The sequence below is a fragment of the Hyaena hyaena genome, unplaced genomic scaffold (assembly GCF_003009895.1).
Source record: "Hyaena hyaena isolate Hyena2069 unplaced genomic scaffold, ASM300989v1 scaffold_224, whole genome shotgun sequence".
NCBI lineage: Eukaryota > Metazoa > Chordata > Mammalia > Carnivora > Hyaenidae > Hyaena > Hyaena hyaena.
The window spans coordinates 1275250-1294035 of NW_024080854.1; the positions used below are offsets into that span (position 1 = coordinate 1275250).

At 38.2% G+C, this 18786-nt stretch overlaps 1 protein-coding gene across 1 annotated transcript in view; it reads left to right on the top strand.

The window, feature by feature from the left end:
- The first annotated feature begins 951 nt into the window (after window positions 1–951).
- The window catches only part of PELI1 (pellino E3 ubiquitin protein ligase 1), a 59028-nt gene continuing 41193 nt past the window's right edge, over window positions 952–18786 (top strand). The window contains exon 1 of the mRNA XM_039243158.1: window positions 952–1288. The gene's annotated coding sequence lies outside the window, so the exon portion shown is untranslated. The remainder of the gene's footprint in view (window positions 1289–18786) is intronic.

The following is an 18786-nucleotide window of genomic DNA, read 5'->3' on the forward strand; positions in this document are numbered from 1 at the left end:
GAGTTTGGGACAGGTTGCCTGTAGTTCTTTAGAGATCCAGTAACTGTGTCCTGCCTTTCATCACCCTCCTCCACCATCTATTCACACCAGGGTGCCCTGTATGGGTGTAGACTTAGCTGACCAGCCCAACAGCATATTCTGTTATTGCCAAATGAAAGTTTGCCAATAAATGTAAAAAGTAAACAATTTTCAACTTCTCATATATCTTTTGAATTTATGAATATTTCTTAAAAATCGTAGGCCTTAAAATAATCAAATCTGGATTATTTTACAACAAGGAAGTAAAACATACTAATCTTAATCCTGGATGTTTACCTTTGTTGGCCTTAAAGTCTGATGTGACTAATTAGGTGAAAACATTAACTATAGGATTCTGACGGTGATGTTCCTAACAGTTATCACTTAATTGTTCAGTTACTGAAAGCAACTACATCTCTACATGTCTTAGGTAAAAAACAAACAAACTTGAATTTTAAAAAGCAGAGAGGATTCGTTTGAGGGAAGGGAGGGAAATGGGTATTTGTGAAAGAAAATTAAGCAGGAGGGAAGACCGAAATACCGACAGGAAGTCAGACTTCAGTGGGCACTTGTGAGTGGTGAGGTTAGAAGTTGGGGGTGGAGCGAAGTAGGAAGGACTAGCTGAGGGCGGGATCCCTAACAGCACCTTAAGACAAGAAGGCCCTTGTTCCGCCAGCAGCGGCGAAGAACACGTTCTCTTCCTCAGAGTGTCGGTGACCATAGTAACAGTGGGGGCTGACCCTCTCTCCCGAGCATGCGCAATGCAGTGAGAGCCGGGACGCTTCCTCAACCATGATGTCCCTTTTTTCTTCAGTCGGAGAACTACAATTCCCATGAGGCCACTCGGCGTCGCGTCACCGCCTCCCGCTGTGGCCCTGCCTTGTTCCCTCCCTCCTGCCCCGCCCTCCTGCTAGTCCCCTCCCCTCCCTCTGAGTGTGTGTCAGTGACCCAGACGCGGTGTGAGGCGGAGGGACCGTCGGGGGGCGCCGCCGCGGCCGCCGCCTCCACCAGCAACACCAGCCGCGCCGCGCGTTCGGATTTGCCTCAAGCCCTTCGGAGACGCACCACAAAGCGGGCTCCGCGCCTCTCCCTCAGCTCCTCAGCGCTCGGCTCCGCGGCCAACTTCCCTCGCGGGGCTTGGCCGGCTGGCGTGGAAGGCGGCGGCAGAACGCTGGGCTGTCTGCTCGCGCTCCTCGCGTACGCACACTTCTCACCCCCTCGCTCCGAGTCTCGGGGCCGTGCTGGGATTGCGGCCACGAGCAATTGTCCGGTGAGTGCGGCCGCGGCGCGCCACGGAAGGGATGGCGACGGGGCCAACCAGGGGTGCGGGCAAGGCGGGCGCGCAACTTCCTCGGCGGTTGCCGGGGGCGGCCGGCAGGCTCTCCCCGCCCGCCTGCGCGCCCCCGCGCTCGAGGCGGCGGGGAACGGAGTTTGCGGCTCCCGCATCCCGCGCCCTCGCAGGAGGAAGCGCCTTTGTCAGGAGCCGGCTCGGCGCGCCCTCCCCCTCCACCCCGAAGCCCAGCGCGCGGCGGCCAAGTCCGAGCCCCGCGCCCCGCGCGGGGCCGCCTGCTGCGGGAGGGGAGCCCCGCGGGGGCGGGGAGGTAGAGGGAAATGAAAGAGAAACAAAGGGGGCGGTGGGCTTTTCTTTTCTTTGTGCGAATCTGCTAACTTCTTTCTCCTTCCTTACATAACGCAGACTTCCCAAGTTAGTCATTCTTTTTATTGTTGTGATTATTGTCATCTTCTCTGCGTGTCTCTCGTATTTCCTTTCATCTCTGGATCGCAAAGCGTTTGGAAATACTAATTAATTACACCTTCGGGGTCCCCACGAAACAAGTTAATACGCCCGTATTCCTAAGTGGGTAAACTGAGGTCCGGAAGAGCTCTCTAATTGATGGATACTCTTCATCGTCCCCCGCGCCTGGCGTCTGAGGACCTGAAAGCATTTATGAGTAAGAACTCGTTCTCCAATGCCCCGTGGAAAAGTTAAAGATGCTCATTTTAGTTAAAGGCTAACTAAGTTTAAAAGAAGGCTGGGTAATTGTGAGGTAGTTCAGACAATAATTCTTCTTGCGTAGTGTTTGAATCTTAAAACCTCAAAGGACTCTTGAAAAATGCTTGAGTGTGGAAAATACTGTAACTCATAAACCCACCTCACCATCTAGTTTTATTTTTGTACATGCAGGTCTCTTAAGAGGCAAGAGAGCAATGATGGGGGGCGGGAGGACGGGTTGGTTTTTTTTTTTTTTAATGTAAACTTGACAGATTTTAATCACTACACACGAGGAAATGTGTCTTGGTTTTAACAGCATCAACAGCCTTCCCATCGTTTAGTCATCCAACAGCATGTTAACAAATGATTGAGTGAGCATTTTATCCATAAGGTCCTCGATGTGCAAAGGACTGAAGCTTTAAGTGTATGAAAGGGTCATCTGTTTGTTTTGGTTCAAAGGCTGTGTACTTTTCCTTCTCTGCAGAAATGTTATTTTGTTTTCATAGCAGCTGATCTTTTGTTTCAGAACTGTCTTTGTCTTTTTCTACTTTGAATATATATTATTTGAGGAGAGAAGTAAGGTGTTGTGTTTTGGGGTTTTTTTTTTTCATTTGCATTGTAGTGTGAATTTAAATTTTTGAATTGTGGAGAAAGTTCAGTTTCTTCAGTTTTTCTGTCTCAGCTTATGTTTTCTTTAAAACAGGAAATGTTTTCTCAAAATGATCAGATTTACATCTCTCAAAACATTGTCTTTATTGTGCAGATAGCTCGTATGAATTCCTTTTGGTTTTTTATTCACACCAACAGCCTCTTCTGGAGGAAAATGCTTACCTCTGAGGATAAGTTTATTTTTGGTAGTTGAGCCACACTGGATGCTACCAAAGATTTAAATCAAGCATTTCTACTAGTTATTTCTTGAGACAGATAATGATCAGAACTGTGATCATTAAAAGTGAATACTTTTACTTCTTCTAATTACCATTGAATTTAATTTTTTGTGGTATAGTTGCCCCCAAATTTTGTATTCTGGTGGTTTCATCAGAAAAGGAAAGTGAGACACTTATTATTTTGATTTTTCTCCCAAATCATCCTGTAGGATGTTTAAAGAGATTTTGAGTTTCAAACAAAACAAACAGCTGGAAACAGAACAGTTAAATGTACGGGAAGTTGCCTGTAGTGAAGTGGTTTTAATGCCTCATGTAATATATTTATACTTTTTAAAGAGAAAATGGTCACTTAGGTTTTCATGAATGTTTTAGAGGTGCTGTAATACAATAATAGTAGTATTTATTGACTTGAAAAAAAAGCTAGAAATTATGCCTTGGTGACAGATTTGGGGAGAAGGGGAAGAATCTGTGCTCTTTTTAAAATTGTCGTTTTAGTGACCTTGCAGATGGTTATGTTGAACTTCTTCTGCAGCTTTTACAAACCAAATTTACCATAAGCGTTTGTACTTAAGGAAGCTACTAACACATCTTTGCTCAATCAGGGGAGTCCAGAGGCAGAAGTTAGTGTTGACTGGCAAAGGCTGGCATTGCAAGTTTACTCAGGTCTTTGGGACCCGTTAAAAAAATAGCAAAAAAGTTCAGGCAGGGAACCGAGTCTGGTACTGCTGAATGCTAAGCACGCATGTTTCAAGGGGGAAGCCTCCATAGGTTGCTCTTTGACTTCATTTCAGCTTCTTTTCAGGTTGTCATAATGTCACTTGTATGCTCAGAGTCTTGGCATTCAGAATATGCCATATTGTAATTGTCCAGTGGGTCAGATGGTAAGGACTTTCTATGCTAATCCTACTTTGTGAACAACTGGCTGCAGACAGAATTCTGGAGTTGATTTTAAGCCCAGACTTAGAATTGAAAACTGTCTTTTCTTTTCCTTTTTAATGTTTATTTATTTATTTTTGAGAGAGAGAAAGAGAGCACATGCAGGGGATAGGCAGAGAGAGAATCCCAAGAAGGCTTCGCGCCCCAGCACAGAGCCTGAAGCTGGGCTCAATCAAACCCATGAACCAAGAGATCATGACCTGAGCCAAAGTCAAGAATCAGATGCTTAACCGACTGAGCCACCCAGGCGCCCTGAAAACTATCTTTCTCACACACATACATCTTACCATTGTACAGTATAGACCTATCTTACTATTTATGAAATCAGAAAAGCTTATATGGATTATTTTATTATATACATTTTAACTGTACAGTGTATATTAAAATTTCAAAATGACAGGTATATAATGGGGTTAAGATGGTTCCAGGACGTTCTTTGCAAAAAATCATGTTATTCCAAAAGTTACATTTATATATTTTAATTGAAAAGAATAAAACAAATTTAAAAGCCATTTGAAAAAAGGGAGTAGAAAATCAACAGAAAGAAAGAAACCTGATGAAGATGTTTTTAAAAAGTACAATATAAAAGATTCCTGGCATTATATAAGGGACAGAATTCTAGCTAAAGTCTATAAACAGTGAATTCCACTTAGCACTTTCTGTTTATAGATTTCTAGTCTTCTTTTCCAGATTTCCTCTAAATATATTACACAGGAAAAGTAAATAGAAATCATTCTTTCAAGGGATTTGGGTTGCTGGAGATTTTTTTTACACATATGGTAGTGGGGGAGGGGGCGGTTATTGTTGTTTTTCTTTAAGTATAACCTCTGCCAGAGAAGATTTTCCCCACACTAATGTGTGGAAATCTCAAAACAAGAAATACTGGCAACTGAAAGAACTAGATATAATTTCAAGTTAATGCCACTAGCTTTTTCTTACATTGAAAGACCTCTTCTTTTCCTTCCAAAAGTTAAAAATAATTGTCTAATGTGTTACACTTAGTAGGTCCTATGTAATTTTTGTTGTTATTGCTCAATTAAATTGCAAGTAATAAAGAGAAAGTACAAGGTTTCTTGAGGGAAGGGTGGCTCTGTCAGTTTGGCTTAGGTCGTGATCTCACGGTTCCTGAGTTTGAATGAACCCCATGGTGGGCTCTGTGTGGACAGCTCAGAGCCTGGAAGCTGCTTCAGATTCTCTATCTCCCTTTCTTTCTGCCCCTTCCCTGCTGTCTCTATGTCTCAAAAATAAATAAACGTTGAAAAAAAATTTGAGTGAACATCAGGGAATTTCTGATATTTTTTTCATTTAAATAGAAATAAGTAACCAAAACATATGAACATCTGATTGGAGCCTTTCAGTTAACATAGCTTCTTTCAGAAATAAAGTTGAGGAAAAGAGATTTGTTAGATAATTTAAAAGAAATGAATTGTAAGACTAAGAAGACATTATTTTTTCAGAATGTATACACGATATTTTAGAATTTGTTATAGAATTCTACATAGTACTCCTTGCATTACCCCCTGTAAGACTTTTATACACCTCAAAATATCATTTACAGAAAAATAGATTATGTTGTTGTTGCCTATAAATGGGGAAATTCTGACGTTTGCTATTCCCCAGTTAATCTTGACCATTCACGTAGTTTAAAAAATAGTTCTAAATTCAATACACGTGTAATCTACTTCCTTTTCAAAGAATTTATTACCGATTTTTCTTCTATAATGAACCTCTTGGGATGTTGCTAATCTTAAAAACATGTAGTACCCCTAGTTTCCCACCATCTTCTGCCGTTTCTTTTTCTATCATTTTTTGGCTATAATTTGCTTTCTCCCCTAAATTGTCTAAAATAAGCTAAGAAATGTTTACACATACTTGACAAGAAATACAGTCACTTACTATGCTAAACTTCAGCTAAATTTCAACATACAGGGTCCATTGGAGATGGAACTACACTTATTTAGAAAGCAGGGATAGCAAATAGATTTCACCTTGGGTACCAAATCTGATTGCTTGGTGGTGTCTCCCTGGACTGTATTTAGAAAACTGGGAGTCCCAGTTCAGACTGAGGAAAGAGTACTGTGATTCTGCTATGGAACGGGCAGTGGACTTTTGGCATGAACGCCAAATATTCATTCAGTAAGTATTTATTGGATGTCTAGTGTCAAGCACTGGTCTAGATCCTCATATCATTCATACAAATTAAAATTAAAAGCTCTGTCTTAGGGTGTTTACATTCTAATAATAAGACGCAGGCAATAAAATAAAATATTTCATATTTTAAGGATAAATGACCTCATTTCCTCAAGAAATAAATAACAAGAAATAAGAAAAGGAGAGGAAGCTCTAAGATTAAAGAGGCTTCAGAGACATATCCACTAAGTGCAGTGTATGGATCTTACATCCTGCTTTGAGCAAGCGAACTGTAAAAAGATATTTATGAAAAATTTGGAGAAATTTGGACATTGGATAATTGATTAAAAGGAATTGTTAATTTTTTTGTAGGTGTGGTAATGTATTACAGGTTTTAAACAAGTGTAAACTTTTAGAGATCTAGCGTGTTTATTAATTAAAGTATCATGTCCGGATTTTTGCTAAGATAATTTGGAGGGGAGATGAGCATAGATGAAACAAGATTGGCCATATATTGAAAGTTGTTGAAGATAGATGATGGATACTTGAGATTCATATTCTCTCTACTTTTGTGTATGTTTAAAAATTTCTGTAATGAACAGTTTTATACACACACACACACACACACAGGAAAAGATAAAGGAGAGAAGGGGAAAAGGGAACAGGTGGGATGTGAGTATGGGATGGGAGGAGAATACAGAACAGATTTCATTGAGAAAGACCTTAGGGAGGTGAGGGAGTAAGCCTTGCAGATAATCCTAGAGCAGGGCAGAGGCAGAGAGACCGGCATGTACCCTGGCCCTGAGGTAGAGGATCTTGATTAGAATGCAAGAAACTACAAGAAGACCGGAGTGGCTGGGTTAGAGTGAGAGAGTAGCAGGAGATGGAGTCAGAAAGGTTAAGGGAGGAGCTAGGAGAACAGATTGTGTGGGGTCTGGTTAATTATCCATCCTTGCTTTAAAGTAAGGACATTTATACACTTAACCTAAAATATGTCTTCTTTAGTCACCCTGGGAGCTATCTATACTTCAACGATACTAGCATTACTCAAAATATTTTTGGAACTACTTTTTTTTTTTTTTGCTAATTGCCTTTTAAGCCAATTTAAGAGCCACACATGAAAATAGCTCAGTACTATATATTTGCCCCTGGTTTTTAGGAAAAAAGGTGGAATAGGTACATGATATTTCATTTATTAGATATGACTCAGAGGATTTTGGACAGAAAGAAAATAAGAAATAACTTTCTAAAATTCAGATCCTCTCTAAGAGGCAATTATTATTTCTTAAAAATCAGATCTACCTATAGACTGAAAAGGGGTTTTAATATCATGGACAATTGTATAGCATAATTTGGAATAATGCTACACTCTGAGAGTGACTGATAAGAAAGAGACTGTTACACTCAATTAGATATTTACATTTCGCCTGATGCATTGAAACACATAAACATATACACACAAGACTGTACACATTTCTTAATAATTAAGTATTTAAAATAGTCATTGCAGATAAGTTTCTGTGTCATGCATTCAAGACTGAAGAGATGGCATTTATAATGTAATGAAGTTGTATAGCTTTCTTGTTGCTATAGCATACACTAGGGGAATTGAAAGACTAGCACACATTTAGTGTTAGAGACTAATCTGGCTCTCAAGTCTTATATTCATGCTTCATTTCTCAGATTAATAGTTGCTTCCAGAACATGATGATCTCCCAGAAAGAACTATACTTAAATCTTTATTATTATAGTAAAATTGATCTCATCCTTCAAATGTTCGAAAGACCCCCTTTAAAAAACCCTTCATAAATATCGATGTTTAAAATCTTCTACTCATAGGACAGTATAGATGCAGAGATTACTAGTTTTGAATGATTTTACACAGTGATTTAAAATACATGATTTTAATTTTTGTAGGAATAAGTTTTGCAGCCTGAGAAACCTAAACTTATTTCAGTGATTTTTTTACTTTGTTGATAACATTGAATAAAGAAAATCATTTTTTTCTAGTTAATTATGCCTAATAGGAGGGTACAATATTTTCTTCTGTATTTTTAGCCAATAAAATGTAGGATTTAATGGGATTAAGTAGAATTTGGGAACTTTTAATATATAGTAAACTGCAGGGGTGCCTGGCTAGCTCAGTCAGTGGAGCATGCAACTCTTGATCTCGAGGCTGAGAGTTTGAGTCCCATGTTGAGTGTAGAGATTACTTAAAAAAATCTTTTTATAAAATAAATTGAATAAAGTGACCACTATGAATATAAGTATGTAACAGTATAAAGAATACTTTAACAAAACTCCCTGTTTTAAACTTTTTTTCAGAAAATTCTTTAATTTCTTTAATTCATTCAGAGTTTTTGGTCCTTTTGGTATGTATATATGTGTATGTGTATGTATAGATAGGTAGCCAGGACCTTTCTTAATATACTCTATATACTATCAGGATTGAGATGCTAAGCTGGGTTATTTAATGTATTTTTTTTTTTTAGTTTATTTATTTATTTTGAGAGAGAGCAAGCATGAGTGGGCCAGGGGCAGAGAGAAAAAGAGGAAGGGAAAGAACCCCAATCAGGCTCCACACTGTCAGCACAGAGCCCAGCACGGAGCTTGATCTCACAAATGGTGAGAACATGATCTGAGCTGAAATCAAGGTTCATTCACTTAACTGACTGAGCTACCCAGGGATCCCTATTTAATATATTTTAAACACTAGCCTATTAGCACGAACACAGAGCCCATGTTTAATTCCTGGGCTTTCCATTAATTCAGAAGGTATTTCCAAGCTATCTTTGATTCATCTGTAAAATACAATAAAAATAATAATAGTTTTTCATGAAGGACTTTGAAATTCTCTGATGGGACCATACTGATGTGTGGCTCATTTAGAAATAGCTTTCAATCTCTTAATTTGGTGATTGGATTATGAATCTGTTTTTCATTTCCATTTTTGTGAAATAAATAAATGACTTATGATAGATGAGAAAGAGAAAGGAGGGAGGGGACGGGAAGGACGGAAGGAAAAAATTGTCTCTCACAAAATAGAGAACGTAACCATGGATAATTCGTATAACTTGGATTTACTTAATAGATCAAATGTATAAATAAGTAGAGAACAGTAATAATAATACAGATTCCATTTCAAGAAAAAAAAGTTGCTTTGTAAAAGGTATGTCATCTTAAGTTTCATGGTGACTTAAACTTTGTGACCATGATAAAGCCTGTACTTATTTTGGGAAATAATAATAGTGATGAATCGATAATAATACTAATAGTGACGATGGTGATAATTAATAGTAAGGAAGAATTTGAAAATTCAGTCTATTAAGCTCTATAGATTTTTGCAGCAGCAGCTTCCAGGGTGTTTTCAACTTGTGCTTTGCAAGATTAGCATATTCCACATCTCTTGCCTTTTTCACTTCATCTCTCTTAACTTTCTTCTCTTCCTCACTTTGTCACTGGCTCTGTTTATCTTCCTTTGCTTGCTTTAGTGCCCGCAATGGGCAATTCTTCTACCATGTTTTCTACACGTCTGCCATTTTTCATACTTATAAAGTGGGCTTGGAATGAATTCAGGGTCTTAAAGAAGTAACAAATATAATACTCATGGCAAACCTGACACTCGGCCTCTTTGTGTCTTACCTATTTAGCTTCTTTTAAACTTTTCTTTCTCCATTTGTGTGTGTGTGTGTGTGTGTGTGTGTGTTACAGTGGAGAGATGGTATATTCTATCAACAAGGCACTAAGAGATAACTGTGTGACACAGAGGATATAGTACTTTTTGAACTGAATAATATAGGAAACAGTAGTAAAGTCATTGATTTGAGAGGCTCATGAGTTAATTCTACATCCATCTGGAACCTATACTTAAAGTAGCAAATTTGATAGAATTAATAGCAGAGTGGTATTTCTAGCACTATTTTCAGCTCTTGGTATATGTTGGCTTTTCCAAAACATCAATCAGGGATTTCATCATCAGTGTAATAATAGTTGATCATAATTGGCCTTGGAGAAAAAAATGTCTGGACTTCTGTTAAGGTACTTTTTGACAGTTAAGAGGAAAAGATAGGAAGATCAGTAATGTGGTAAAGAAGTTTATAACTTCTCTGTCCTTTTCTGGAATAAATTATAAGGTGATTGGCCCTGATTTCTTGCCAGTTGTTAAATGCTCATTGTAGTTTCAACATACCAGCTGGCATAATCTTTAGAAGGCACCACTAACTTTAATTTTATTTTTTTTAATTTTTATTTTTGTTTAATGTTTTACTTATTTCTGAGAGAGAGACAGCATGAGCAGGGGAGGGTCAGAGAGAGAGGGAGACACAGAATCTGAAACAACTCTCGCCTCTGAGCTGGCAGTCAGCCCAGAGCCTGACATGGGGCTCGAACCCACGAACTGTGAGATCGTGACCTGAGCCGAAGTCGGACGCTTAACTGACTGAGCCACCCAGGCGCCCCTTTAATTTTATTTTTTAACAATAAGTGAAAACAATTGGAGGTGCTTTGCTGGTTCCTGAAAACCTTAGTGTTGGATTCCTGGTTCTTGGCAGATAATATCCACGGTACCTCATGTTCCTCTGGGTTATGCCAAATTTAATGAGCTACACGTACTGGAAGCACTAAAAACTGATTTTCTTTAATTTTAGATTACAGTTAACATAATGGATTTTTCTTTGAATTGTTTCTCACTACATTTCTTTAAATTTACCAAAGGACCAAAACATCCAAATTACAAAACTAGTTAAATTTATCATTCATGAGAAAATGTATGGATGTGTGTTTCTTTTATAAAGTAGTTGTTACTTCTGATTAGAAACCACAGTCACATAGACAACTTCATGTATCTGAAAGCTTTTTAGATTTACTTAACTGCTTTACTGTAATTTTCATTTAAAATGGGATGATTCAGACTCTGAACTAAGTCCTGTCAGCTCAGCTCACCAAAGGAGCAATGAATTTTGTTTGAGTGTCTTAAACTCTTCATCCTAGAGCAAATCTTTCGCTTCAGTGACACCAGACCTTTTTTATAATTCATCACTGATACTTAGTAAACAAAAAGAAAATCACATTCTGCTAAAACTTCTTGGTTATGTCTCTTTTAGAAATTCTGTGCAAATTAATTTGCATGTAGTTCAGCTCTTAAAGACCAGTCTTTAAAGTCTTCAGCCAGAATTTGCCTCCTGAAGCTCTTTAAAATGGCTTCCAAAAAGGATTTGCTAGATTTCAGAACTGAGTAGGCTGTTAATGATTCAATATGCCCCCTCATTCTCCTCCTACTTCTTAAATTGAAAGCTCCTTCATAGCATCTAGGTGCCCTGAGTCATCATGGCTAACCTCTAAAGAAAAATTGTCACATGGAAAAACACCATGAAGTAACATTGTCAGAAAATAATCTGAGTCAGAGATCATTCATTGATCACAGTGATGCAACCTAGAGATTGTGGACTTCATTTAAGTCTTTGAATGTACTTACATGTAAGTCTTTGTTATAGGACTCGTTAATTATGAAGACTTGTTTATTCTCAGTTAATTTTTAATTGGTTTGATTTTTGCTATTATGTATAAAGGATTTTATATTGAATACATGTATCAGAGAGGAACAGCCGGATTCAGGATAAAAACCACTATACCAGAAGTTAAGAGACTTAGAGTTCTGGCCCATTTATTTAGTATGCACCTCAAATGTTTCATTTAACCTTTCTGGGTCTTCGTTTCCTCATCTTTACAAGGTCAGCAACTCTGTGATCGCCCTTTTTGGAACTGACCCATGGCAGATATAGCTAATAGCTGACCCCATCCCAGCTTCATACTCCCTTTTTGGTACCGCACTGTGAGCAGCTGTATAGATGGCATTCTAGATGAAGTCTGTCACCTCAACCTTATAAAGTCCCTTCCATCTCCATGATTCTGTGAGTTTAAATGACTTGCCAATAAATAGTCTTGTCTCTTCTGAGTCTTTACTGGTTTTTTTACATTGAACATTCAGAATTGAAACTTATTCTGTGAAGTAAGAATTCTATGTAGTAGAGATGGCATGTTTATGTTTCATGTAATTCCATAGACTGAATGTTTGCATCCCCCGCAGATTCACGTGTTGAAACCTAATCCCTAATATGATGGTATTTGGAGGTCGTTCCTTTGGGGGAGGGGATTAGGTCATGAGGACAGAGTCCTCATGAATGACATCAGTGACCATGAGACTCTTGAAAGATCCCTCACTCCTTCTGTCAGTGTGAGGACACAGTGAAAAGATGACCATCTAGGAAGCAGGCCCTCACTGGATCCCGAATACACCAGTGTTGATCTGGGACTTCCCAGTCTCCAGGACTGTGAGGAATAAATTTCTGTTGTCTATAAGCCATCCAGTCTCTGGTATCCTGTTTGAACAGCCCCAGTGGGCTAAGACATATCGTGATGTTAAAAAACAACTATTGGAGAAAATTCATGGGAACACTTAAAATTCCTAATGGAGTGGAAACATTCAAAGTGGCTGATTTAAACTCCTTTCAACTCCTCAATGTTTCTATGGCAAAGCTTCAGGTTAGGGAGGTTCAAAGTGATGTGTCTGTTTGAAGGGCTCATATGAAGCAGAATGAATACTAGATTGAGAGGCAAGCATTCTAACTCTGCAGACTTGTTTAACCTGGTTAGTGTCTTCGTCTGTGTAATGGTATCAGACCATTTCTTCCCAAACGTTAATATATTATGCAGATTATCAGGGAGGGGGTCATACTGAGATGAGGCTCCCACATGTGTTATTGGCTGTGTACTGTAGAACATGTTTTATAAACCAGTTAATGATGGTTTGAGTTTCTTCTGCCTGAGTCTTCAAATCTGAAATCAATCTCTGACTCTTTCACATGAAGTTTCATTAAGCTTTTTTTAAAAAATTTTTTAAAATGTTTTATTTATTTCTGGGAGAGAGATAGCATAGGCAGGGGAGGTTCAAAGATAGAAGGAGACACAGAATCTGAAACAGGCTCCAGGCTCTGAGCTAGCTGTCAGCACAGAGCCCGACACGGGGCTCGAACCCACGGACTGTGAGATCATGACCTGAGCCGAAGTCGGACCCTCAACTGATTGAGCCACCCAGGCACCCCAAACTTGTTTTTGAAGCCTCGTTTTCATAGGCTCATTCCCTATTTTCTTAGTTTGATAGCTTCTTTAGGTTTGCTTTTTCTCCCTTCCCAGAACCAAATTCCTAGGTGGTCATTCAAGTTAGAGGTAAGATAGTATATTAAAAAGAGGCTTTGATTTAAAGAAAACTGGATTTAAATCCTTCTACCAATGATTAGCAGCTTTGCTACCTTGGGCAGTTGACTTAGTTTACTTAACCTCTCAAAGGTTTGAATGCCTTCTTACAGAGTTGTTGAAAGGAAGAGAAATAATATATAAAGTCCTCAGCACAGTGTCAAGCGTGATGTAGGTGATCAAAAATTGGAAGCTGTTTTTATTTTTACTAGCATGTTGATTTGTATAGGTGGAAAAAGAGAAGAAAAGATTTGTCCCCAACCCAGGACCTCCCTGCTGTGTGCCACATTTAAATTTTCAATTGCCTATAGACATATTAATCCAAATTCTTCAAACTTACCATCGTCAAAAAGATCTTTTTATTATTCTTTCTGTATCTGTTCTGCCTCCTTTGGTCCCGATGGAACTTAATGTTTTACTCTCTACATGCCCAAGCCAGGAACTTGTCAGTTCCACCGTGGTTTCTCAAGTACTGCTTTTCTCTGTCCTCATTTCCACATTCCCCTTTCCCTGGGTTCTTTATCCTCTTTCACCTGGAGCTCTTTTTATCTGTTCTTGTTGATTCTAGACTCCTTATGTTTTTCACATCCTCCATAGTGCTTTCAGAGTTATTTTCCTAAAAATTCTTTTTTTTTTTTTTTCACAACCAGTATTTCTTAAATGCTTACCATGTAGAAGGCACTGTGCAGGCATGGTGAGAGTATATGGTGAGAGAACAGAATGAGACTGCTCCTGATGAAAATCACAGACTAGGAAGGGCAGTGGATATTAAAAACAAGTAAATATATAAGTAAATACAGAACAGAGTGCTAAGAGAGAATGCCAGAAGGGGATTATTTTGTATATTGGGTGGTCAGAGAATGCCTTCTGAGGAATTAACATTGAAGCTGCTATCTCAAGAATGAGGAGCTAGCTAGCGAAAGAGCAGGACAGTGTTGTTTCAGGCAGAGGGTACAGCATTTGCAAAGACCTCGAGAAAGTTTTAAAAGTAAAATGATAGGACATGGTGATAGACAGTATATGGAAGATGAGGGAGAAGGAGTTGTTAAGGACTTCCAGGTTTCTGGTATGAGCAGTCGCTGGGTTTATAGTGGTACCATTTTACTGAAATAAATTAGGGATAGGGTAAGTGAGAGCAGGGGTAGAATCAGGAGTGTAGTTTGTCAAGGCTGAGAGTCAGAAAAAATAGATATACTTATATCAGTCTATTCTGGTTCTCCATTTCCTAAAAATCTACTTCAAATTCTATCTTGGCTTAGAAAGTCCTTAAATAGTTGGCCCTTATCTACTTCTAGCTTCTCCCACACTTCTCTTTATTACTGTGCATAGCCATAATGAAATTTTCATTGTTCTCAAAACAGTTTTGAACCTTTACATAGGTTATTGCTTGGAATAAACATCTCTGGCTGAGACCTTTTTGTCCTTCTAAGCCTATCTTGAATATTACTCTTCTATAGAATTTTCTCCAACTTTTCCATGTTTAGGTTAGGGTCTTGGGCCTTTTTACTTATTACTGCCATTGGGTGAACATTAGGTTAACACATCTATTGTAGCGTTGATCACATTGTATTACAATTTCTCTTTTGACATACCTGGACACATTTCATTAATCCATGAGCTATGTGGACCCAGAGCTCTAAGTTTGTTGTTTTTGGGTTCCCAGGATCTAGTTCATAGGAGCTGCTCAGAAAAGTGAATGAGTGGATATTGTTCTTACATAAAGCAGTCTGATCCTACCCCCTGAACCAGGATGAGTATTCTTTGTTTCCATGGGCCTGTGAGACTACTTTTACCACATTATCTTGATGTTAAATTGTTTTACATCATTTATTTTTTTTTTAATTTTGTTTTAATGTTTTATTTATTTCTGAGAGAGAGAGCGAGAGCGTCAGCCAGCAGGGGAGGGTCAGAGAGAGAGAGGCAGATACAGAATCTGAAACAGGCTCCAGGCTCTGAGCTCTGAGCTAGCTGGCAGCACAGAGCCCAATGTGGGGCTCGAACCTACGAACCAAGAGATCATGACCTGAGCTGAAGTTGTATTCTTTTTTTTTTATTTTTTTTTTAAATATTTTTATTTATTTCTAGGAGAGAGAGAGAGACAGCGTGAGCAGGGGAGGGACAGAGAGAGAGGGAGTCACAGACTGAAACAGGCTCCAGGCTCTGAGCTGGCAGTCAGCACAGAGCCCGACGCGGGGCTCAAACCCACGAACCGCGAGATCATGACCTAAGCGAAAGCCAGACGCTTAACCGACTAAGCCACCCAGGCGCCCCTGAAGTTGTATTCTTAACCGGCTGAGCCACCCCGGTGCCCCTGTTTTAGATCATTTCTTAAGGACAAGAACTGAGTCTTGGTTTTCCTTGTTTACCTGGTGCCTGTTACTGTGCTTAACATACCATCAGGAAAATTCTAGTAGACTATAGATTCATTGTGGAATATTTCATCAATATAGCCTTCCTTGGGTGTACATTATGGGAGCTGGAGGTAGGAAGAAGGGAGACTCGATATGATGATCAACATATCTCAAATATTTGTTTACTGTTCCTAATAAAAGATACATAAATGTATTTCATAAAATCCTGTTACTCTTTTAAATAATGTGGAGATCACTTACTATCTCCAGATAGCTAAATTTAGTGATACTTTGTTCAGTATTTAGTTACTTGACCTCTCAGCAACATTTGACACTGTTGTCTACTTCCTACTTTTTGAAGCATTCTTCCTCACTTCCAGGACACCATATACCCATACACCAGCACCTTGATGCTGTTGCTTTTTAAAATTGCTTTTAGGGGCTGCTGCTGTTATTTCAGATTCCTGAGTTTTTGAACTCTTCAGTGCTTCCTCTTACACTTTCTTCTCATACTCTGTACTCATTTCCTAGGTAATTTCATCTGTATTTTGAAGATTTCCAGGTTTATATTTCCAGCCCAAGTTCCAGAACTGTATGTATGATTGCTTCTTACTCTCCGTGGATGTCTCAAAACCTCAAATTCCCGTGCTCACAATCAAACTTATAGGAGCCTCAAGAGTACCTGCCTACAAAAGTTTTTGAAGAGTTATTTACTACCCTTCATAGAAATTAATTTCCATTAATTAATGGAAATTGGTGGAGGGTTGTCCCCCTCCCCACCAGTTCTCTTTTGCAGAAGATAGTTTCTGTACTAATTATTTTAAAATAATTGACAGTATAAATATTCAAGTAAATAGAAGTTAACTGTCAAAAAACTGTAACAGTAAATCTTTATTGAGCCGTTGCTGTGTGCTAGACACTTAGTTTAATTTTCAAAATAACCCTTTAGGTGAGTAATAGTATACTGTTGAAAAATAATAGACTATAATGCTTATTTATAAGTATTGACTCTTAACCAAGACTTCTCAAGTTCCCATTCCAGACTTATTAGCTGTATGACCTCTGGTAACTTACTGATTTGGGCCTCAGTTTCCTCATCTATAAAACAGAGATGATATTATCTCCCAAAAACATTACTAGGAGTTAAAGAATAAATATTTAAATTCTTTCAAAAATCCCTGGCACCTATTACGATAAGCACTGTGTACCTGTTCATGTTATTACTTATTATCTTAGGTTTACAGGTGAGGAAATTGAGCCTTAGTAGAGTTTGTCCAAGACTTACAGCTATTAAATGACAGTGCCAGGAGTGAGCATAGACAGTCTGACTCCAGAACCCATTAACCACTCTGTTTTACTTCATCTCAACTAGTAATAATCTATCTTATCCTCTTACACACAAGACTTCATATTAGTGGTCTCATTGTGATCATGAGAGTATTGTAATTCATTCTAGCACTCACACCTGGTGTTTAAAATGTAAAAGATCTAAAATATGCAGGTACAAGGTCATTTTAATAATGATATGAGAAACACAGGGATATACATTTTAATTCTATTTTATTCCACATGCATTTTCTTTTTCTCATGTTACCAGTTAAGTCACAAATCCCTGGGAAGCAGAAGTACTAATTTTATATTACTCTTAAGTGTCTTTAGTTGTTGTGAATTACTTACTCTGTTAAATCTTCTGCTAAATATTTTCAGAATGACTTGGGAGCTCAAAAGTATGTCATAGTCACATAGTACACTTAAAATCAATAATTTTTATTATGATTAACTATAACCTCTTTTGAAATTATGTAGTTATTTGCCTATTTGTTAAAGACGTTTCAGTTTCCCAAAAATAGTTTTCGTTCTATCAACTGCTTTTTGAATAGGAACTTCCATTTTAGTATTTTGAGGTCTTTGTATTAAATTCTGTGTGTAGTTTAATCTGCTTAATTGTAATAGCTTTAAGTCCCTGACTCTCATTTAGGCCTTTAGTAAAAAGTGCATTTGGTTATTATTTACATTTTTTATAGATGATTTACTCCCCCACTTCCCCATTGCTTATTATTTTATCCATTGTTGGATTTTTTATTCTTATTTCTTTGTGGCAAAAAAAAAAAGGAAAAAAACCCTTTGTGTTAAGACAGTATAAAGGCAGAAGATATAAAGCCTTTTGTAGCCATTGAACTTAGCAAGGAGGGGGTTTTGAGAAGGAAAGTAGACTATGAACACCAGAATCATTTATGAGGAAGAGTCTGTTTTTCCATTGTTTTTGGAACTGAATTCTATGGCCTAGAATATTTACTCTTCAGGGACATAAACACAGTTAAAAAATTGTTATATCAGTTAAGACTATTGAGACAGAAAACTCCACTTAAACTGGCTTAAGAGGGGGAAAGGTTTATTGGTTTGTGTAAACTGGACCAGGATAGGTGTGGCTTCAAGAATGGCTCCACCCAAGGCTTTAATAATATCAGCACTCAGTTTATGTGCTTTTCTTGGCGCTGTTTCCTCCCTGTTGGCGCTGCTTCCTCCCTATTGGCTTTATTCTCGAGCCCTACCTGAGCAAAAGATAACTTTACTCCCAGAGCCCCTAAATCTTTACAGTGTCAACTGTATCTGGAAAAAGTCACCATCTTTTTCCTAGAAGCCCTACCAGAAGTCTCATTGTATTTTACTGGCTAGGACTGGCCTACTCACTCCCTTTGTGGCCATGGGAATGTGAAGCTTGGCTTGTCTGGGAATGAGCTGTATGCCCACCCATCAAGTTTGAGGGCACAGTCAGCTCCACCAGATATATATAAACTGTAATTTCCGAAAAGGAAATGAAGATACTATTATATATAGGAAGTGTGAATGTATGCTGAGCAACAGTAAATAGATGTCCATAATTCTTGTTTGTATCTTTTCCATTTTAAGACTTTAACTGGACTCATCTAAGGAAAACCAATTTGGTTGAATTTAATATTTAGTGCTAATTTGGAGTTTATATGATTTCACTTCCAAATTACTGTTTTAAATCAATACATAAGTGGGAATTGCTAGTACTTTTCACCCTTGAAGACCTTTGAGAATATCAAAATTTTTAAATGTGGCCCTACTTTAACAAACACTATGCTATTAATTTTCCTATTAGCTATAGTAATCAAATTTGCTGATAACTAGTTCTTGTGATATACAACAGTGTCTTTATGGATTCCATGTTTTTCTAGGTTAATACTTTTTTTAA